General features: G+C 42.3%; 2 long non-coding RNA genes across 4 annotated transcripts in view; one reads left to right on the top strand and one right to left on the bottom strand.

Annotated features, from left to right (window-relative positions):
- Window positions 1-23346, bottom strand: part of LOC107317064 — a 36663-nt gene that overhangs the window by 6399 nt on the left and 6918 nt on the right. The window contains exons 5-9 of one of the 3 annotated variants that reach the window (XR_001556708.2): window positions 22247-22807; window positions 21758-21901; window positions 14741-14940; window positions 12171-12320; window positions 1897-2948 (exon numbers count right to left, since the gene is read on the bottom strand). This is a non-coding gene — a long non-coding RNA (uncharacterized LOC107317064). Of the gene's footprint in view, window positions 1-1896; window positions 2949-12170; window positions 14941-21757; window positions 21902-22246; window positions 22808-23346 lie in introns of all 3 variants that reach the window. The other 2 variants (XR_001556709.2, XR_004307945.1) reach the window with 2 other exon arrangements.
- LOC116653673 lies at window positions 17394-18841 on the top strand. The gene is made up of 2 exons (XR_004307946.1): window positions 17394-17795; window positions 18538-18841. It is a non-coding gene; the product is annotated as an uncharacterized LOC116653673 (long non-coding RNA).

Here is a 23346-nt window from a genome sequence, read left to right on the forward strand (position 1 = left end):
TTAGCCAACAGACATGGAGGGTGTATAGCATCCAATCATCTACCTTTGCTCATCAGAGAATATTTCCAAAGTAAGGCTAAAAATCATACCTGAAGCTTGAAGGTAGAGGCATTTGCTTGGCAAGACGTAAATATTTCTCTGCTGTTTTGTACCCTCAAACAGATTATGTAAGCAAGTCAACTCATACCTAAAATGTGTCTCAGTTTGTGTTTGTTCTGCTTTTTTATTGCCACATTTGAAAATTAATAATTCAATGTTCTAATATTAGCTGTCATCTTCGCTGTGATAAAATTAATAATTCATCAAACTGGTATCAAACAAATGGCACCTTTTTATGCTGGATGAGAAACATACTTTGCTATGTTTCGCAGAGCTAAAATTCGGTGAGATTCTCCACTTTATTTCAAATGAAATCATATTTTACCTATTAGAATATCATTTTATCATCTCTGTTCACTTTATCTACAAGGAAGACTTGTAGCAGCATAGTGTGTTTGCTTTTTTTTTTTGGCAGTCTGTGGGGTTTTTTTCTCCAGAAGAGCTGCAAGACAAGAACAGTGTTTTCTGACCAAGCAATTCAATCATTTATATGCCCTTTCCTTCCAATAATGTGCTCCCAGGGAAAGTATCCACCATACCTGCAGTGCTCTGGCCAGATTCCAGTTTGGGTAATTACGTTCTGCCTGTCTAAACTCTGCCTGGAGTTTCATTTGGAGGAAGCATTGTTTGCTCCCTGCCCATTGTTGTGGGCACACAGATCAGGTGCTGGGCTCATCTCTGCAGGAGCTGGCTGGGCTCCAGTCCTGGATGAATCGAGATGGAAAAGCAGAGCAGCTTGTGCTAAATTTGTACAGCGTCAGGAGATCTTTGGAGTGAGAGGTGCTGTGTAAATGGGAGGTCACCGGTGCTATCTGGGGTGCAAATGCATCCCTGCTCAGAAGCTTTATGGGGAAAAAACAACAACAAACACCATCACAAAACCAAACAGGAAAAGGTCTCTTGAAAATGTTTCACACGTATCCTGACAAGCGTTTGAAATTCATTTTGCTACAGCATGTGTCTTCCCCAAAGGGTAGATCATAGCTTAAAAGGTGTTTGGGAAAATGTCCTCAAAAGAGGGATGGCATCAGAGGCTGGAGCTTGGACAGGCTGCAGTTGACCCAGACAGAACGTTGGGTGCTGCAGAGCCCACTCCTCTGCCACACTAATCTGTCCTTGGAGTCCTGCAGCACAGGACAGATGTGACCTGCAGGTATGGGGACAAGGGGACAAATGGAAGATAGGCGTGCACCACCTCATCATGCAGTGATGGATGTTCCCAGCTTCCTAGGCTTCCTATGGAGAACACCCCCTTCTCTATCCTCACTTACGCTCTGTCCTGCCATTACACATTCAAAATTGGCCTAATCCCTTGCAGCCGAGCTGCAGCATCCCAAGGGTACCAGTTGATGCCCTCAGCAGAGGCCTGAGCCCATTCATGCTGCTACCAAGCTCCAGAAGAGCAGCTAGCTCTTGGTGGCTAAGCCATGCTTGGGGCGGCTTTTAGACATGATAAGTACCCATCAAAACAAGCAGTATGGTGACACATGAAAGCACCAAACTAACTTCCAACTACAAGAATGCTGATATTATATGCTGCCAAGATGTATTGGGAACAGCTGCAAACCAACATCCAACATAATCTTCCCCCCTACATCCCATTTGGTGCAATGTTAAAATTACGGACCCCTCTTATTATCAGCTAGTACCCAATCTTCCCACAAGTTCACACCTCCACATCCTTCCACTCTTTCTCCATGTCTGCATTGCAATATTGCATTACTTAGATCACATTACACATTTGCTTCGCTCCCCATCCTGCTGCTTTTGGCACTTCTGCATGCTGCCATTACTCACCTGCCTCCTCCCATCACCGTAATCGAGCTCCTGTGACCAACTTTTTTCTCACTTCATCTTTCTTCCTTCTTCCTTTCGCTGCTACTCAACTATCATCTGGAAACCTGATTGGGTGGTGGGGGCTCGTGATCAGTCACTTCAGCAGCCTTAAAAGGAGAGAATTTCTAATGGAAATTGAATCCAAAAGGTTGGATTCCGTTGGGAAATCTCAAATTGACAAATTTTCTGAATGGATCTCTCCTAACCTTGCTGTATATAATATATGCATTTATTGAGCTTAATTTTTGGTTAGTATCAAAATGTATTGATCTGCAAGATAAATATTGACTTGACCTCGCTTTCTCTCAGTCTATATTTACTTCTTGAGTCAATAAGTCTAGAAACTGATCTGACAGGAGTCAATAATGGTTTAAAATTCTCAAAATAGCAGCTTTGCTGGGAGGTTGCAATTCCTTATTTTAAAGTTACTGCCTTAAGTACGTAACCACTCAGGAGAAGTTAACACTGTACTGCACACAGACACTGGGGAAACATGCAGATGCCAGGAGACCTTGAAGCAACTTCAGGCCAACTGTGCCATTTCAGCACTGGCCAGGCTGTATTTTAAGTATTTTAATAGTGACCTACTGCAGTCCATCTTTTGCCCTGTGGATCCTAAAGATGTGAGCTTATTTCTGGAGGTTACGCCTGCATATCACTGATTGGATTTGTCAGGGCTAAACTGTCTTCAGCCTTGGGAAAATGCAAAGCTTGCTAATGGGTAAAGGTTGTCATCATGAACGTGCCCTCTCTGCCTTAATTTCTCTGCTTTGTGAGCTGGTAATTAGCCTAGAAAGATTTTTAAGAGTCAAACAGGATCATATTCTTTCAATTTCTTCTAGCATGGTTGACGTGTCTCCAGTCCATGTCTTCATCCAGATTTTTTCTCATGCCGTCTCAGTGCTCTTCATGATTCCAAAGTCCAGTTTCCAGTTCCTGGAGTTCCTGTCAGTAACTTCATTAGTAGACAGTTTGATCGCTCCTCTTAGTTGAGTCCAGTGCTACTTTAATACCTGAGAAAATACTGCAATTTGATGTAAGGAGAACTGTAAGCATCAGGTATTATCCCATCCATTAGATGTTTTCCACTCCATTAAAGGTAAGCCAAGGAAATAAAAGAAATTAAAGATCACCATAAAATATAAGGAAGCAACAGGGTAGGTCATGCATTTTTAAGTATACTTATGAAGTTGAAAGGGTTGAGGAGCAGAATTTGTTACAGGAAATTTTCTTTAAGACTTACTTTCCCTAGATCTTAATACAGGTAGCTTTTAGACGGTGTACAGGGCGATAGGTTCTAATTAAAGCAGTCCTATCCTAATATGCATGTATCAAAATATTTTACTAGTGGGTGAAGCAGGAAGAGAAGCACATAATATACATATAATATGCATAGGTATAACTGAATGGGAAGAGCTGAAGAGGGGAAAAGGAAGAGCAGCATTCCCACTTACACAGAGGCAAAACCCCATGCTAAGTGGGCAGAGTTCCTCAGGGCAGAGAAAAACAGCCACGCCAGAGTATTAACAAGCCAGGAATCACTGCACAAATAGTGTGAGATATTGTTTCCATTCCCTGGTCACAAGGAACCAGAGGAGGGTTCAACCATCCTGCAGCCACTCTGTCCTGCCGTTACCTTTAATGAAACACAGAGTCACAGCCACGGAGATTCCCCAGTCCTTGCACAAAAGCTCCTGTCCTGGGCTGTGCAAATAGTTAACGCAGACAGACATGGAGCAATTACAGCTGGAAATACAGAGAAGGGTGGAAAGAGATGCTCTGGCTGCCACAGTTGGGCAGCCCCGCTGCAAAAGGGGAGTGATGGTTTGCCGTTCCTAGCTGGGATGAGAAGTCCTTTCTTAGAACTGAAATCTCATTCCTGGTGGAAACGGAGGGATGGATTTCTATGAAAAGAACATTCTGATTTTGAGAACCGGCGTTCTGTGATGTGAAATCACTCTGCTGAAAAGTTTTCAGCCAGCCTCAGTGATTTTAATTAAATAGCAACGGCCGTGTGTTGAAATTCGCAGTCGCTGTCCCCGTTTGCTTGTGGGTGTTGAAAAATAACCTTAAAAGAAAAAAAAAAGTTTACTCTTTACTCAGCAACTTGAACAGCTTTCAACTAATTCTGTAGTTGGGAGGAATGCTCGCAAAGACAGAAATTTTCTTGCCTGAGATCATCAGAGCCCCGAGCTGAAGCAATTGTGCAACTGAGAAAAGAATTCGGCCTTATTTCACAAGAATTATTTACTCTTTATACTATTAATTCACACCTATGAGGGGAAAAAAAAAAACCAAAGAAAAAAAAAAAAACAACCCACAGAGGGCTCAGAGAAACTCTCTGTCTCCCCTGATAACTTCAAGATGCTTGTCTGAGCCAGGGCCTGAATTTCTCCAGTGAGAAGTGGAGAGTGCTCATCCAAAACCATTTAACCCAACAGTCCTCAATTTGTGCCTCTGTACCTGCGTGGAGAGATGCTCACATAGGGGAGAAACTGCTTTTCCTTTTCCATGTTCTTTCTAACAACCAAAAAGCAGCTCGCAGCCTTCCTCTTTTGTGTGAGTGAAAACAGCCCCTTTTTTATTAGCGATATTTTTTTAAATATTAGAAAAAGGGACAATATGCTAAAAATATGCAGCGAACAAATATCATCTGTACAGACTGGAAGAGAACCTTCATAAATTAACCTTATTAGTGCATTACTGTAAGTGAATGCCAAAAAAGCTCCTAATTTGCATTAAGATAGATTTTTCAGGTTGGCTGCATGATTTAATTAAAGAAAAGATTAAGAATCATTAAACAAGCTGCTCTACCTTGCAATAACAGAATTCATATCTGATTCAGGTTAACGAAAACACAGATGGTGATTCAGTAACTGTTGAGTTGCTGTAACAGAATGAAAATGATCCCATTAGTTCTCTGGAAATGTGAGGGAATTTGAAAATTAGCATGCAGATACATTGTATGGTGCTAGACAGCTTGGTCTGCTTGGATCATCACTGATTACTCTTTGTTTGGGTTGGCAACACTGAACTTAATAAATGAAAAAATGTTCCAGTATACCACAGTTGGAAACTGTTCAAGGTTGAAATAGGTGTGCAGACTTTCAAGAAGAGAGAGTTAAGTAAACAAATGTCAATCAATTTGGGGCTGGCAATGTTTTTTCCTTCCAGAATGTCTGTTCTTGAGAAGCAAGTGTCATCAAAATTGAAATCCTTTCCTTGATGCATATGTTCGTGTGGTATTTATTATTACAAAGGTATTTTAAATGCATATCGTTCATTGACAAAGGAACATCTACGGCGTTGTGACGCTAAAAGAGGAGAAGAGCTCAGAGAAGAATGGATCAGGTTATGAGTATTATTGACGAGGAAGTCAAACTGTTGCCACAAAAAAAGGTAATAACAGAAGGAGATGTAAAAAATAGGTAGAAACCCTTCTAAATATTTCAGCGAATTCAGTAAGGCACATAAAATGATCACTGTCAGCCCATCTGGGGAAGCAGCGCCTAGGCAAGTGCAGGAGTCATTTCACTCAGCACAAGACATTTTCGAGGCACTCTCACAGAGATAACTGCATTATGTAGTTTATAATACCTGAATCACAGCAACCTTACGACTCCGAGCATGAGATTCTGATGACGGATCTTGCTGAGAACAGTGCACACTGTGTTTCCCAATATGTACAGCCACTCATTTTTACTGCATTACTGATAGCAAAACAGGAGTGTGTCTTGTCTTTCTCAGTGGTTTCTTCTTTTTTTTTTTTTCCCCTTTTCTTTTTGACTTCTTGATTTTATTGCGAGTGACTTCAAGGCCAAAAGGTTGTGGGTAGGGTGTTACAACAGAAAAAGGAGGTTGTAACACTCAGACTTTTAGGTTAAAATGTTCTCTGCTTATCACGTGTTAAGATCTTTCAGAAATGATGTAATGCACCAGGGACTGTAGTGCTACATTTGCAAACTACCTTCTTTTTCTTTTTAATCATTAATTGACATCATATAATAATGTCCAGCTTGCTACTCCCAAAGTGATGGCAATTAATCTTGTGGAAAAAAAATAAAATAAAATAAATAAGTAAATGACATTTTTAGCTTTTAGCATGGAAAGGTCATAAACAGGTTATCTTGGGTTTGACTGGATTATAACCATCTGATCAAACTTTTCGTTCTTAAGCGTTTTTTCTCTTTTTACATCACCTTGTTGTTTTTTAACACTCGCATTTTTCAGGACTATATAACACAGATATCCTCAGCAACTTGGCAGTGTTTGAAAGCACGTGTTATTACGAACGAGTGTGTCTTAGTCACAGAGGAAACCTTTTCTGTTCTTCCATGCCCAGCACTTTTTAAAATGGCTTTAGAAACTGTTTGCTATGTCATATACTGAAAAACATCTTTCTTTTTTTTTAAATTAATTCTCTCATTTCAGAGTCATAGCGTGGTCTCAAACAAGGAAAATCACGGGGAAAACAAGCATTAAATATGTTCTCAGTAGTCCAGCTTGTCCTATAGGAGCTATGTGTTCTGCTTCCGTACTGATCGTATTGCTTGGATTTTTCATCTGCTTGCAGCTCCAGCTCCTTACTTGGCTCTCAGAGCAAGAATGAGAAAGAGAAGGACTGTGAATTGTGCAGAGTCTGCCTAGTGAAACTGTACAGTCGAGGAAGATAATGCTGTGCATGCCAAGGCAGTGTTGGTCAAAAACGATTGGATTGCTGACTAAAGAGAATAGATCAGGATATGAACTGCCAGATATCGAATGATCTCAGGATATTTTGGTAGTTGCTGCTGCAAAATCAAGCAGACCTTTTAAATATTCCATGTTATTTCCATGAAAGCCAGACAGAGCAGAAGAGGGTATTTGGTTCGGTATTTGATTTATGTTAGTGCATTTTTGTTTGGATGAGAACTGTGAGAACCCGGTGGTTTTGGTTCATGGGAGATCTGGCGCATCACTTTTCTGGTTTTGATTCAAGCGGGTTCACATCCCCCGAGTTTCACTTTGACTTTTGGAGTTTGAGCAAATCCAACAATTTCAAAACAAAACCCTGATGGAACCGCTAGCTTTCACATGGTTTCCACCCAAAACTGTCAACTTTGCCCCCTCCACAAATGGAAGATCATATTCAAAGAAATATGCTTTCCAAATTGCATTAACAGAAGTTATTTTTAAGTCAAGAGAGAGGAAGATGACCCAAATTCTTCAGATTTCTCCACAACACAGGGCCCAAAAGTCCAAATGACCTTCTCAAAAATCCAAATTGCAATGAAGGTATTCATGCACGTGGAAAATATCATCCTAAGGGTTTGAGTTTTCTTTCTTGAGAAAACACAAATACATCACCCCTACCTCTACCATTAATTTGCATGGGGCGTTTCAACTGTGGGTTAAGCACAGCAGACTTTCTGGACACAGCTTTGGCCAGAAGATGCCATTCCCCTAAAAGAAGGTTTTCTCACATTCTGTGGGGTCATCTAGGATGGAAGCTTCAGCAGAGACATTTGGATGCTTGACAGGACCTTCTTGTAAATGATGTGTCCTTGGCCAGTACAAGAAAACCTCCCAAGTGAATATATCACAGAAAATCAGGCATACAGTTCTGGCCCTTGTTAAGAAAAATAGATAATGAAAAGCAGAGAAACCTCTGAAGATTCAGAAATAACTTTCATAAATATCCTCAAAGGAGATGATTATATATTCCAAATCAAATACCTCAGAGACATAGAGACATACGTATTCCAGTAGGCTCCCTTTCTAAAGGTATTATTCGCCATTTTCAATTTATGCTTCCACTAAATCTTATTTATCATCATGCTTTTCTCAGCTGATTAAACCCAGATAACAGTAACTTCTTTTTTTTTTTTTCTTTTTTTTTTTTTTTTTCAATTCTGGATTTACACACGCCTTCAAAAATATGTAATACTTTTCTACTGAATGTTTATTATGGACATCAATTAACTTGCAGTTCTTTGGTGTAAAGTAATGGCATTGCATTTACTTTTCTCTCTTGCTCCGAGTCTCCCATTTGCTTTTTCCCTCCTGCTTTTGGCAGATTTGACTTGGTATCTTTAGGGTGTTTGGTACTTCTAAGCAAGAAATTACAGAGCCCAGCAGCTTTAACCAGGTTAACGCTGCACATCTCACACTGGACAGAGCTGACATTTCACAGGAGGCTGGAATGTTCTCCATTATCTCTGTGGAAGCACTTTGTAAACTTGGATGGGATCCAGTTAAGGAGCCAAAAACAGCACTGTGGAAATTACCTGTTCAGTCGAGTCTATAAAAAGTGAGTCACAGATAACATAAGCTAAAGCCAATAATTACTTCAAATAATCCATGACCATATACTGTAAGTTGAAAATGGAATAACTTAGAATAATGAGGACAGATTTACGTGAGTCGATAACAAAAGTCATAGAAATATTTGTCCAAAAAATGATCAGCTTTTGATCCTGGAGGCAGCCTGATTCCCCACATGTCTGGGACCTTGGGCATGGCAAACAGCATGCAACTTTACACCACATCCTGGAACACCCTCGGGAGCAAACTGTAGGACCCTGAGAAGCTCCCAGCAGCACCACGCAGCGCTTCTGGATCAGAGCTCAGTGTGTGTTCCCATGACACTCAAAGCAGGCAAAAGAGGCCCCTTTTCCCAAGTTTGTAAACAGAATGCAGCTTACTTCAAGCAAAAACGGTGAGAAAATTTCAGAGGATTATTTCAAGCATCACGCCTTGTCGCTTGTGGGATCTGGGAAAGTAACTGTGTTGCAATAAAACGGACCATAGGCTCTTTATGAAACAGGATGAAATGTTTATACTTGACTATTATGGTGATGGCTGTTATTGAAAACAAAGAATGAAAGAAAGCAAAAATAGATAAACATATTAATTATGTGTCAAACCACAGGATACCTCTAAGGACACTGTGATGGGAAGATTCAAATGCTGCAGCTAACTGCTTATTTTCAGTGTATTACATTTTGGGCTTTTATATTAATCTTTAGGGAGAAATGAATTTCAGAATTAGTATTTGATGTGGTGACCTTCTGAATTTCCTCCTTATGTTTAAAGTGAGGGTGATATCCATCCAGCAGAGAAACGAGGTGGTGACAACACACACTATCCTCACTTACAAGAAACCCCCACGTTTAGGTGGGCACTGGGAACGAGTGTCCCTATGTCTAACCTGCACTGGAAGTTACAGGGCTACGGTATTTCCCTGCCTTCATACCCTACTGAGAGAATTTTAAATTCACTCTGCTCATTCCCTGTAATTTTTCTCACTGGCCCAATAAAAAGCATCATTTTCTGTTTTTCAGAATCAAAATTCAGAGGCAGAAATACAGCCACATTAGAAGGGCAGAAATACCTTTTAGAGTCCGTGCTCCAGCGTATAGAAGACGACCAATTAAAGCCACTCTCTGCTCAAGCTGGCGCTTCTGTTTTAATTGCACCCTCCTGTCACCTTGTGTATTATTTTAATTTTTCCAGCCCATGTGAAGGTTTCAGAGCTCCCCAAATGAAACTGGGGCTGTCAAGTGATGTGATGCTGCGTCACCGCGTAGCTGATGGCCAAGAGCCAGCTCTGCCAGCGCTCCGCTTTGTACTGTCCGGGGGAGAGAGCTGATTCTTCAGCAGCGTCTAATCAGTTTAAAACAAATCTGGAAGATGTTACTAGAAGACGAGATGAGATCCAGACCACGGCAGCCTGCGCATACAAAGAAGTGAAGGATTTCTTCTGAGAACAAAATTAAAGAGGTGGAAAGAACACTTGGCAGTTTCAACACAATTATGACTGAGAATAAGAAGGAGTGTACTACTGGTTGAGGAAATGGGACTACTGGTACCTTGAGAAAGTACATGGAGATATCAAGATCTCAGATCTGGTCAGCACTGGAAAATTTCCCATAAATTCATCAGCTCCTGGTTAATTCTTGAAAAGAAACCAAGGCTAAAAAAGTTGCAAGGTAAAGATGACACATTTATCTAATAAATCACAGGAGGTATTAAAACAACGCACACTTTGGATTTGTGTAACGTCTTCCATCTGAGTTCCTCAAAAGACTTCAGAAGCTGTGTGCTTTCTGCCCCATCACAGATAACACAAAGGTCCCCATTCATCTTAGCACCACCTTGTCTAGAAACCTCACAGGAGCCTGGATCACGCAGACATACTCACAAATGAGCAACTCCAGAGGTTTTCTTCGGGCTGGTTTTCTGGAAAAGTTCATTTCCTTTGGACACCTTGCAGTAAAGGTGTGACACAAAGAAATGATGGCAGAAAACCAAATAGTTTCCTGCCTGCAGGCACCTGACCTGGCTCAGAGATCAGTATCCGATGTAACATGACCAAGACCCATGTTTTTAGTTCCTATAGGAATTGACTGAGAGAGCAAGCATGAAACATAAGTACCTAGAGGGGAATGGAAATAGGAAAGTGGCAGAGGAGCTGCTGGCACCTCTCACTGTTACGGGAAGAGGTGAGAGAAGGAAACATCTCTGGAGACACATTTCCCAAACATAAAGACTTAAAGCAGAAAACAGAAAGCTACTTTCCATTTGAAACAATCACAGGTACGTTCTTTTCATCAGCTACTACCAGGAGGGAAAAAAAAAGAGTTGTAGATCCATAGGAAAAGCTTCCACCTTCAGCACGCTGTAATTATGAGACCACATTTATTCTCTGCTTGTGACAGGGAAGAACAACAGCTCCGAGCAGAAAGGAAATGCTTAAATGCTTTCCTTGTTGTGGGGGTAGAGCACCAGGATGTATCCTTCCTCCTAATGAGAAAAAACCACCTCTGCAGACATTTTGCAGCATTTCACCCCATCATTTGCTTTCTCTTGGAGATCTCTTCCCATACATCCTTCACTTTATTATTAGCCACATTGTTGATCACATGGGCAATGGCTCAAGTGAGTGAAAGGGAGCAGAGTTTATCCCTCAGCCTGCAGGGCTGCATCTATTAAAGCTTGCCAACTTCAGTTGAGCAAAACGTGGTGAAACATTCTTTCACCTTACATGGGAATTAACCCAAGATCTGAGCCGAGAGAAATTCTCCCACTTCTCTGTAAAATTCTGTAATTCATCTCTTTCACTTTCCATGAGGATTTTTCTCACGGTCTGTGAAGCAGGTCAGATTACCTTAGATATTCTGTCAGTAGCTGAGCGGATCGGGTATTATAAGCTCTAATTTATGGTCTCCTGTAACATACTGTATTATAAAATACTGAAAGATTACAGATCCACTTCAGTTAAACCCTTAAATGTCTGCTTGCTTAGCCAAGCGTGGCCACGGAGGCTTTTAGTCCTGCAGGGACCCTGGGCTGACATCTCCTGAGAAGCGCAGGGCACAGAGCTTAAGCTATCCTCATCCACCCACTGAGGACCTGAGGCACACTGTGCTGTTTTGGACTCTTGGACTTTTCACCTTCTCCTGTTCTACCCTGCACTGCACACTCAAGCCCACTTCACCAACCCTGAGGACTACAAGATCCAAAATATGAAGGTTCTATACCTGCAGTACTAAATATCAGTGTCCTTGTATCACTGCACAGCCTTTCTTTAGCACGGGGCACTGCAGTTTGTGTTAAGAACTGCTTATTGCAGCATGCTCTATGAATTTCTTTCGGCCTCTTGTCTTCATCCATTCCTACTTTCACATTATTCATCTCATTCTTCATCTCCCCTTTTACCCTTTACTCACTTAACTGTCCCATCAAGGACAATGGGCAGGACACGGCTGTTAAGAAGATCTGAAAGTTTTTGTCCCCTTCTATTTTCTGCACTGCTCACTTTCAGCAGCATTGTAGGCTGCTCACCACATTATCTCGGCATGGCTGCCAGCCTCTGCCACTGCTTTGGTCCTTGCCTGTCCAAGGCGCAGGATATGGCCCCTCAGGTATAAAACACCCTCCAGCAGCTTTGTTTCAAGCACAGCATCAAATCAGCTGTGAGTCCCGGAAGCTGCTGTAGTGGCCGCAGTGGGAGTGGGAGAAGAGGACAAAGTGCCAAATCTCCCCTGGGAAGCGCACATGGAGAGCTCAGCTCTGTTCTCAGCAGAATCTTCCCATAATAGCATCTGACACCATCACTGACACTAATTACTGAGGAAGCAAGGGGGGAGCAGGCACATGCTGGGGCAGGAGAACCCTTGTCTGCTCTCTTCTTCTGTTCCCACCTCAAAATGGCTCTGGCTGAAGGCACGAGGCCACTCCAGCTGCAAGCTTACCTTGGGAAGGAGCAGAGAGGATGCTCCAAGCTTGGCTGCGTCTCTTCCTTTGGATTAACACATCTTCATCATCTCTGGGAGGTGATCTCAAAGAGCAACATGGCAAGGAGCTGATGGATTCTGCATGCAGTTCCTTGTGTGACGACCAGCCTGCAAATAAAGACCTGAGTCTGTAGCATCTTCTACCAGCACCAAACATACAACTGCACAAAAATCCTTTTCATAATCAGGAGGAAAAAAAGAGAGAGGAAAAAAATAGAAAAAAACAGCCCAAATTCTTAAAACATATTCAGACTCAGCTGGAATTCAGACCAAGAGATGGACTAGTTCTTACTTATCCCTGAGGCACATTCACCCCTCCATATAATTAAGCTCTTGGGCTGTTTTGTTAGTGTTGAGAAGCGGGCTTTGCCAAAAGTCATCTGGCTTTCTCGCTTAAAACAGTGACAGGTTTTTTTCCTCTCCTTGCTAAAGAAACCTTTCAATTTCATTGCTTGTGTGCTTTAGGTATAATTTCTTTTTTTTTCTTCCACCTTTCACAGTGCTATTTCCTACCCACAGAATTACACAAAAATGGTCATCAGTGCTCCTGCTGAGAAGACCAGCCGCATTGCAGGGAATAACTTTAATATTTATAAAAAAATAAAGACCATACTTCTTTTAAAGATCTTGCTCTAAACAAACTGAATTATTCATGCACGGAATTGTACAGCATTAGAACACCTGTTTTCAATCATGCATAATGTAAAATCACTCATTACCTCACAAGAGCCTCTACATCTCCAGCAATCAAATAGCATTGAAACAGCGGAACAGGTGCTTGGCAGGTGGATGCAAACAGATGTTTTGGGCTCGCTTGTCTTTTCTTGTACAGGTGTGGTGATCGTGTTTTTAGCGGCGTAATTGCTATTTAAATAGGTGATATTTAATTCTTACGTGCTTTAATATTTATTTTTGCATCTTCAATTCCTTTTTCCACTCTGTGAACAGTGTAGGCTCCAGGCAGCCCATGAGATGTGCAAAGGCTCTAAGCTGTGAGGTGGGGTGATGGCGCTGCATCACACTTACTCTGACTTTCAGCCCACGGGTCCCTGCCCACAACACTTTGTCCCCTCCCTGCAAAATTTGTGCTTAACCACTGCAAGCACCACCTCACTCTCAGCTAAGTGACAGTGGACAGGGGCCAAGGTACGTTTCCTGAAGGAAAACTGAATGGTGGGTATAGGAAACAGAATAAATAAAAAGATTTCTTTTCAGGCAGTGAACCAACAGTGATTCAAAAGTACTTTGGTGCAGTATCATTCAAGCAGTCATTACTAGTTGGCCAAAACAGACACATTCCCAGTAGACAGTGAACCAACAGTGGCCCCAGAGTACTTTGTTTCAGTGTCATTCAAGCACTGATTACTAGTTGGCCCAAACAGACACATTCCTAGACTTACATTGAATTTCACCAGTGGCAAATCATTACATACATCTTTAAACTTGACAGCCTGTCTAATGGTTTCAGCCAATGGTGGATAAGCCACGGGGAGAGTTCATTACACTACCAAGTCACCCATACCTCTGCCTGCTTCTTGTGGTCCAACATCTTAGGGATGTAAAGATAAATATCAGATGCAGTGAGCTGCATCAGTGCTTCATGCAGGTGGGCTAATTGCAGAACAGGTTTTCATGGCTAGCATACAGTGCTAATCCATATGTAGGGTGTAAACAATTGACAAATGGTGTAGCATGGACCTGAGCAGTAACATTTTTGGCCTAAAACATGCCACCATAAGATTAGCTCTGATAACACCTACAGAGCATTACTACAGGAGTTGTTTCTTCCTTCTGTTAACTTGGATTCCTAAATAAATAGGGAGAAAGAAATTGTTAGTCAGAGTTTCTGTAGTTCTTCCTCTTCTCCTTGTGCTCCAGCTGACTGGAGAGAGCAATGAGCAATCTGATACTGCTACTAGAGATGCTCCCTCTTAGACAGTCTGATATGCTGGAAGCACAAACAAATATAAAGCAATCATGTATGTACATGTTTAAGATACTAAATATGATCATAACTGTGGTCACAGAATATGGCCAGCATCAGTTCTTATGCCAGCACAAAGAAAACAATCTACACAGCCAAACAAATTCAATAATTTCACCTCTGTATACCTAAATAATAAACTTGATTGTATTTTTCAGCATCAGATATCTCACTTTTTTCTTTGAATATAAGCATCTTATTATTTCCAAGCAAAAATAGCAAAAGAACATGGAAAATTAGGGGATTTATTCTGGTTTTACCTCTCAGAAACAGGTGCTCAGATGCCGGAGTAATAAACAGGACCAGTTAATGAATCTGTCTTGAACCAAGTATGACAGAATTTAAATGACACAATTACCTTAACAAGTAGGATACCAAGGCTGATAACTATGCCCATATTTGTATGTGGATCTATGCACATACAGCTCACACTTGCATGGATAAGAAGTACATCTAGCATTAATTTATGTGTTTATTCATGTGTAGCTTTTCAAGTATGTAGAAACCAGAGGGAAAAATATCTACTAGGACTGGACAGCTTTACCTATTCATCCTGAGCACACGCATTGCCACAGGAACTCCTCCATGAGCAGCAGGTGCTTGCAGTGCGCCTTCACACCAACATCTCCTGGGCTCCTCTGGTTCAGGCTCCAGAAATCCTCCCTTCAGCAAACGTCCTGAGAGACTATGATTCCTCTTTTTCTGGGTCAGAAATATGTGATTTCTAATGGAACAGAAGTTACTCTAAGTGAAAGAATGGCAAAGAGAAAACAAGGTTTGAATCAGTGGACACGGGATGAAATGAAAGCTCAACAAATGCTCCCCAGACTCCACTTGGGAATCATTTCTGACCGTTTCTTTGGTAAGAAATGTAAACACGTTTCACATAACAGGTCCACCAGCTCTTTTCTTTGACCTCCCACCCAGCCCCAGGTACTGGAGCTCATCCTCATCCCAGGATGAGCGTGTTTTGAACCTTTCCACAAAGGGCTGTTTGATGTGGAGTGCTGCCTTCAGGAAACGGAGCCGCCCTCGTCCTCACTGTAAGAACTTTTGACCACTTTTCGCTGCAGGACCATTTCCCACAACCTCATCTCCATGACTGGGCTTCAAAGGATGCTGTGCTGCTCTTCCTTTTAACATCCTCACCAGCCACACTGCTTGGATTGGGAGGGGGAGCTTCCCTTTTCTTTTTCCCTGCATTATCTTTCAGTTCATGCCTCATGTTTTGTTTCTGTCTCAGCTGATGGCAGAGGCTGCATGGATTGGTCTCTCCAGGATGCTCCTGATCAATTTTCTTCTCACGTGAATTATAAATTATTAACAGCTTCCAGGCACACTGAACCAATTCAGTCCCCAAAAGCTTCCTCACCAAATTTTACCCCCATTTTGCAAAAATTCCTCACAAATGAATAAATACCTTCAAGCTTTCCCCCCCCCAAAAAACACTGATAGAGATATAAAATGAAGGTGGGATCAGCTTGGGAGGGCATAGAAGTCTGGAGCTGCTGTCAGAAAATACTCTAGCTGGGGTTACATGATTTTTTCATCTGTAATTTTAGATACTGGGAGCTGTGGGGAGCTCAGGCAGCATCTGGGAGAGGTGTAACTTTCTATGCATGCACTGCTGGACCCCATGCACTCAAATCCCCATTGCTTGAAGGAGTAACACGTTTGCAAACCTTGGTGGTCTCTTGCCCCATGCTCCCAACTCCATGCACAAGGTATCAGCTTTGTAGTGAGATGCATCAAGCCCTGCGGGTTTCCCACATTGCAACACCATCACTCCCCTACAGCATGTGGGGAAAAGAAATCCTGTGATCTGTGTAACCATTTAGATATGGCCTGTATTCCTGAAACAGTTTCCTGTTCCCAGAGAGCAAATCTGCACACAAGATACAGCAAAATTTGGGCAACTTCCTGGTATTGATTCTCCCCATTCACATGGATTCTGCACCTCTCTGAATATGGGTTCCCCGCATGGACCAAACCTGGCATTGCAAACAGGTATCCCAGTTACCAGGTTTGCATGTGCACGCCTATGCGATTAAAATATATGTACACAAAAATGGAAGGAGGCACCGAATACTGTGCCCGGCACAAGCCCTGCAGCACGAGCTCGGTGGGTTTTCACCCAGCAGCTCCGCTTTCAGCCGACAGCTGCAGATCCCAGGTGGTCTGACATTTGAGATAGGGCTGCAGGGAGAGTGGAAGGTGTTTGAGAGAGAAGGGGGCTGTGAACAGCACCGAGCCCTCATCCAGATGGAACCGTTCACCAAATAACCTGAGATACTCTATTACCGTCCATATGTCTCCCAGGTCTCCAAAGGCCATACTCCATTGATTTATTAGAAATCTGCCTTTTTTTTCGGTGTGGGTTCTTTCCAAAACAGAGTATAATGTGGGATTTAGTATCATCTGAAATGCTCTTTCTTAAAAATGAGTTCTTCACTTTGGAAATGCTTCACCAGATGAGAAAGTAAATATTTTGGGATGGGAGCCCTCTCCTCACGTACCCTTTTAACAAGTCTCTTCCTGCCACAGCAAAGGATAAAACATTTTCTAGGGCATTTCAGTGATAAATAAATGACTGAAGGCACAGCACCGATGGAGCAAAAGCCACCATATGGATATAACCACGCTCACAGTCTGCCTTGCGCCTATTTCTTCCTTAGCAGATAAGCCTGGAAGAATTATTTTATTGTTTTAGCACTGCAAACAGTTGTTATTAGTGTATCTTATTTATAGTTGGTTCTTTGCAGCACTGTAGTAATATAGAAAAATATCAGTTATTTCATCACACTGGTGAATTTAATGAACCTGAAGGTGTGTGTTATTTTAGCACTTGCTGCAGCTCCTGTGAAAACCCAATGGTGCTAAAATCTGTAAACCTGTCACTGCTTAAGTAATAACCTTGTTAAAAGCATCTTCATTTAACTTATTTCAGCTTTTGCAGAATGCAGGTTTTATTTTATCAGTGCGGGGAATAGGTGTTTCCAACCAAACCACTTATTGTAAATATATTTAATTGTAGTTCATTAATTTATTCACAGTGTTATTGCTTTTATTTTAACACTTAGTTTAAATTAAGCGTTGTCTGGAGCTGAGTTCCCATTTTCGATTTTTTTAAACAAACTCTTAATTTATATGAAATATCTTTGGTTGGAACTGTAAATTTTATCCTGCAATATGGAAAACGCTCTTTGCATTCATTAATATCCCTTTTATGCTGCAAGAAATGAACTTCCTTTCTTAACGCTACAGACAGGAAAACAAAATGAGATTTTTCTTTTCTTTTAATCTCAACGCTGTGAAATTGGACTTATTTCTTCCATTTAAAAATATAGAGAAAATGAAGCATTGACAGCACACGTTCCAAACTAACAGTTGATCCCTGCAAATGCACATCGACAGTTAGTGAAATTTTGGCAATTAAAGGAAATGGGAACTCCCTGCTACTTAACATCGCTCCTCAAAAGTGAAGTGTAATTTGCACCATCACTTCTTTATAGCACCAGTGATGCTTCCTTCGTTATTGCACCGCGGCGGCATTTGTGACAAATGATAAAAGCATCAGCTTCCCAGTAAATTTTTACAAGGTGGGCAATTATCCATCCATTAATACTCCTCCTTTTAGACCTGCTATGCTACCATGTGCTGCATGGCACACCGTGCATCCCAGGGAACAAATCCTCAGTATCTCATGCTGTATCTCTTGGGCCCATTACCGAAGGCAATGGGATTGCAGTAGAAACCCAACTTTGTTGGCTGCTTTGAAATAATTACTGGAGTTACTTATTCAGACTGCTTCCATTCAATTGCCATTTTGTTTTGGGGGGGAGGAGGGAGGCTGTGGTGTTCTTTTTTGTTCAGCTCTCCTACTCAATGTGGTTCTGTTTCGGTGTTTATTGATATGTGCTTTTGTGTAGGGCTGTGACTAATATAAAGCAGAGCACCCCTGGTTTGCACTGCACATGAAGATGACCTGTCCATTTAAGTGCTTCTAGCAGCAGAAGTTACTTGGCTAATCAGTCTTTGATTTTAGCTTGCAAACAAGTCAGAAGTGTTATTTAATGTCAACCCTTCTCTAATTTTGGTATCAGAACCCCTATAAGGGATGGCAGTGCACAGTGCTAGTAACTCTGGCTGTCCTACATACACAGCAAGAGCGATGCAATAGGAGGTATCTACTCCTGACCTGGAAATTAGGGAGCAAGGATGGATGAGAAAGGCAACCCCTGAGCTGTGATTTAAAAATAAAAGTGGGATTACACCAATATCCCAGAGAAGAGGCACACTGCATGCAGCGGGGTCACTACTGAATTGTTGTTCTGGTTGCAGACCCAAAGAGTGCAAACGTGCCCCAAGAAGTGAGAAGGGGATGAGGAGAGAAGCCAAGCCGTCAGCCCTGCATCTGACTGTTGGATTGGGATTCAGGGCAGGAGTTAGGATGCTTCACATCCCAACAGCTGCACTCTGTCTTCAGGATCTGAGAAACTGGACAAGACAACTGAAAAAGAATCCAGTTGTTTAAGCTTCGGCTAGGATTGTGTTTATATTTGTTTTGCTTGTAACCTTTCGTTTCCAGCCCTGCAACTAAAAGCCTGACCTTGCCTTGCTTAATAAACCTCGTGCAGAAGCTTTATTTTGTCATATAGCCTGTTCCATGCCAAGGGGAAGATGGATGGGTGGGATCAGTGGGGCTGCAGTGCAGTAACACATCCCATGGGCACTCATCCTTCCCTGTGCTGCAGCCTGACCATTGACTGCAGTTAAAGCCATGGCACCTCCTGGCCAACACATCCTTTGCCTGTGGGTGTGCTTAAGTCCAGAGCTCCAGGGGCTTCACCACCATGACTCTGGTTTGGGGGCTCACAGTTGGCCACCATGCTCAGCTCTGCTACACTCCAGCCATATGTGTGAGGTTGGGTTATGAGATCCCACCTGCCCTGACCTAGCTGGGTTTGCTGCTAAAGAAACCTTGAGGAAAGACCTGCCAGTGCCAAGCACCCCTGTACAGATCTTCTGCACTGGAAGATGCTGCAACTCAAACTGGAAAAAGACAAACCCAACCCAACCCAAGAGCCAGCACTGACTACAGCCACAGCTGGGAGGGAGCATGGGGAATGGCAATGATGGTATTATATGTATGAACCCTGTGTATGAGGGCAGTCCAGCTGCCAAGCTGGGAGGGGAACTTCTCTTTCTAAAAGGCAGCATAAATTGGCCTAGCAATGGGTTTAATGCACATCTACATTGTATTGACCTGAGCTACTTTATAGCTAAAGCACCACCTATTTATCTCCAGACAAAATAATTCCAGGTAGGGTTTCATGTTAATGACCTTGTCTTCACATACTACAAAACCAGCTCACTGCAGTTCTGTACCCACTGCTACTACCAAACCAGAGCTATGTCAACATAATATTTATGACCATAGTGCTAAAAATGTGAGATTCAACTTAAAATTACTGAGCAGAAATTAGAATTTAGAAAGATTTCCTGTTAAACCAGAATCCCACACACTGACACAACAGTAATAGCAATTTGACCCACATAACTTCTTTTGTTCCTTAAGTTCCACTGTTGCAGACCAATTATACGTTCTTTAAAGAAATGTTATTAATTATTGAAATATTAAAAGCTGAAGTCATTGTTTTTCTCTACTTAGCATGCCTTTTAAGAGAGATTATAGAGGGAGAATCTTTTGATAGTCTTAAAATATTCACCAGTGCTAGAACAATTTAATGAAATTCACATTTATTTCAAGGATTTTTTTAATTAAATCTATTGGTTGTTGGTATCCGTAAACCCTTAAGAATAAACACCTGCAGTGTTTTATTATGTAAAAAGGTAGTTTAATTGCATCATATTTATCACAGACAAATCAAGCCCTATTCAGAAGATAATAATGACACAGTAATTGGACCAGTAATTGGTTCAGGATGATTCAATATTGTACTAATAATCATAAATACTACTGTCTCCTGCTTTGGTACAAGGCTGACACTATATTATAGATTGGATTTGGTGCAATAAATATTCGTGAACTGGGTCCAGTAGAGCCTAGGTCTTTAGTTCCAGTGCGTTAGTAAATAACAGGTATCAAATAATAATACATTCTACATGAGCAACCATTCCTCACATGTGGCACTGAGTATGCTGTGCTCTTTTCTGCATCCAAAAATGGATGGAATAAGCATCTGTACAGTAAAGAATCTCCTTGCATTAAGCATCACCATTTCCCTCGAGATGTTTCCACTCCAGGCAAACCTGGTCACACTCAGAGCCAGTTGTAAAGTAGACTCATTCGGTTTAAATCTTGCTTCCTTTGGCTTTTTGCCTGTTTGTTCCTATTTATTCTTATTCACAATGACGGGAGAAAGGGCACTCTCCAAGGGACCTAGCTCCAAACCAGTGCTGAGCATTCAGCATCAAACAAGACGTAGGAGAACAGATAACATAACCCCAAACTGATCACTTATAAACTCCACCAATACCACTACTGTTTCTTGGAGATTGTCTCCTTTTCATGCATGTTCAGTATTTCCTTTGTTTGGCCGCTCCGGAATACAACTACCCCATGAGAGGCATTGCGCTTGTCCCTGCTGCTGCAGCCCCTCAGGGCTCTCTATTTCCAGTATGAAAGGTTTGCTCTTGGAAAACAGGATTATTTTGTGCATGAAAATACCACCTGAAAGTAGCCACAACATCCCTGGTTGCTCCTTATTACCATCTGTCACATGTCAGCTATTAGGCCTGAGCTTCTCAAACACAGATAGCCCTGAATGAAAGGACTCAGATTCATCTTTAGGCAGACAAAGAAGAAAGAGATGGTGAATTTTCAACATGCTTCTTCCCTGGCTTTCACTTGGAGCTTCCACCAGAGTTCTCCAGACTGCCCTGATGTGATCCTGCTTAGTTTTGTCCCATCTTGAGTTCCCTATCACATCAATAAAAGCCCTATTCATCCCAATTGTGCAATATAAATTGTCCTACTGGTACCCAACTGTAATCTACCTTTCTTTTCTGCTCTGTTTTTATTTGTATGGGTAAAGTAATATGCCAGTTTTATTATTTTCTTTCTTGCCTTGACTTGTGGAGAGGGGGAAGAAATCCAATCAATCAAACACAATACCATTATGGCAAAGGGCGGATGGTAGGAGGTGACGGTCCCGTACCAATTGCTTGTTTATGGTGCCTTGATACAGTATAACGTGGCACACAAAGCCACTCACATGCCACTTAATGATAACTGTGAAAATCACGCCTGTCACCGCTGCATTCAGGGGAGGCTTGGCGGACCCGCAGCACCGCTCCTTCGCCAGGGCTGTGAGCTTTCAGAGAGAGCCAAAAGGGAGTGGAGCCTCATTATCCCCGAAACAATGATCCTTATTCACTACACAGAGAAACTTGCTTTTCATTGACGTATTATACAGCTCGGAGCTGGAATAGAGATAACGTATCCCCTTTATCACTGGAACAAAAGATTGAGGGTCTTTGCTCCTGGTTTGGAATAATGCCCTCAGCAGCCCAAACTAGTGCGTTTTTGAGAATTTACCTTTTTTCCTTGAATTGCTTTGCATACGAGGGATGGTGCAGCAAGGCCCATGTACAGGCAGCAGCCAGGCTGAGTATAGGGTTGAGATTTCGTCTCTCCGTCCGTCATCTCGTTCGCTGACATTGGCCCTCCCAACCACAATACCTGAAGGATGGAGGAAGGGAGGGAGATGAGGAGTGCAGAAAACCAAACAGACAACTCATGTTGCAAAAGGTACTTAGGGAAGCCTCTTAAGACTATATAGTGAAGGAGACGTGGCATAGGCACTAAGGCTGAAAGCAATCTGTACAAATGAAATGCCATGGCAGAATGGCACCAGGGGACCGGTTCACTCATAATGGAGTCAAAGTAATGGAGCCCAAACTCACCCAGAGATGGTGGCAACTCTGGGGATGCATACAACACCCAGTCATCCCTTCCTATTTCTTTTTTTCCACCTCAGTGTTCAATCCCAAAGTCAGTTTTTCACTTTGCCTAAGTCTCTCTTACCTTTGCCTGGCGCAGGGAGGAGGAAAGGTGAGAAGACAGGAGAGCTATCACTGCACACAGCCAGGCAGGCAGGCAGCAGAGGTAGCAGCAGAGGTAGAGGAACAGAATGTGTTGAAAGCATCATGATCCAGTGCCAGGAAATAACAGTTAGCATATCCCTGAATGACATTTACAGGAAACCTATGTTTCCTTTTCAGGGCCATAAGCTTCAACAAACTGGTGTGTTCAGTCAGCCCTTCCCCATGTACAGTATGGATGCCACAATTTTCTCAGCATATGCTCAGCTGCGTCCTTCTGATGGCATCCATGTTGGCGCTCTTCCATCTATAGGCATGGAGGGATGTCTTCATCTTCTGCAGGAGTCTGGGGCTACTGCCAAAGGCAGGCATCCAAGCACCGCAGGCAAGGAGAGGGGAGCGTTTTGGTTCCTGAATAAGGATTAGGCTTTGCAACACCTGAGCAGTGAAAATCCTGTGGAGCCTTGGTGGCCGGAGCCAGGAGCCACCGCAGCTCTGCTGAATATTGCTGAGTCGAGCCCCATTTAACCAAGGTGAGCGTGTGCTGCAGAGCAAATTGTAGAAAATTTAGGAAACAAATGGCAAATAGGCAGCCCCATGTAACGTCCATATAAATGCCTCAGTGGCTTTGGCTCTGATACATCTCTAATGTGTAATAGATAACAATTTCATTAGTTTAACTCACTCCCAGCTCTCACCTAAGGAAAAATTGGGCCACCAGTGCTCCTAGTCCTAGAGCTGATTTAGTTGTGTGGAGCCAGGAACCCTTTGATCTTTTGTTATATGCTCCTGAGGAGCCCAGTAGTGCACCATCCTGAGCAACAATACTAGTCAAATCCCTCTATAATTTGCTTTGTTTTTAACCAAAAGCAGAAAAGGGGGGGAAAAAAATCACCTCTCCCTTTTTTTTTTTTTTTGCCCTGGAGCTTCTCTACTTCTTGTCTTTTCACAGTATGGGCCAAAATGTGCTCTTCTTTCTTCAGAAAGGAGGACTGCAATGACAGAAACAGGATACCCAGACTTAAGGGCAGGATTTTGTCTACACGCTCCTTTATCCACTGTACGTTTATTGCACCTAATACA

This window comes from Coturnix japonica, chromosome 7 (assembly GCF_001577835.2).
Source record: "Coturnix japonica isolate 7356 chromosome 7, Coturnix japonica 2.1, whole genome shotgun sequence".
NCBI lineage: Eukaryota > Metazoa > Chordata > Aves > Galliformes > Phasianidae > Coturnix > Coturnix japonica.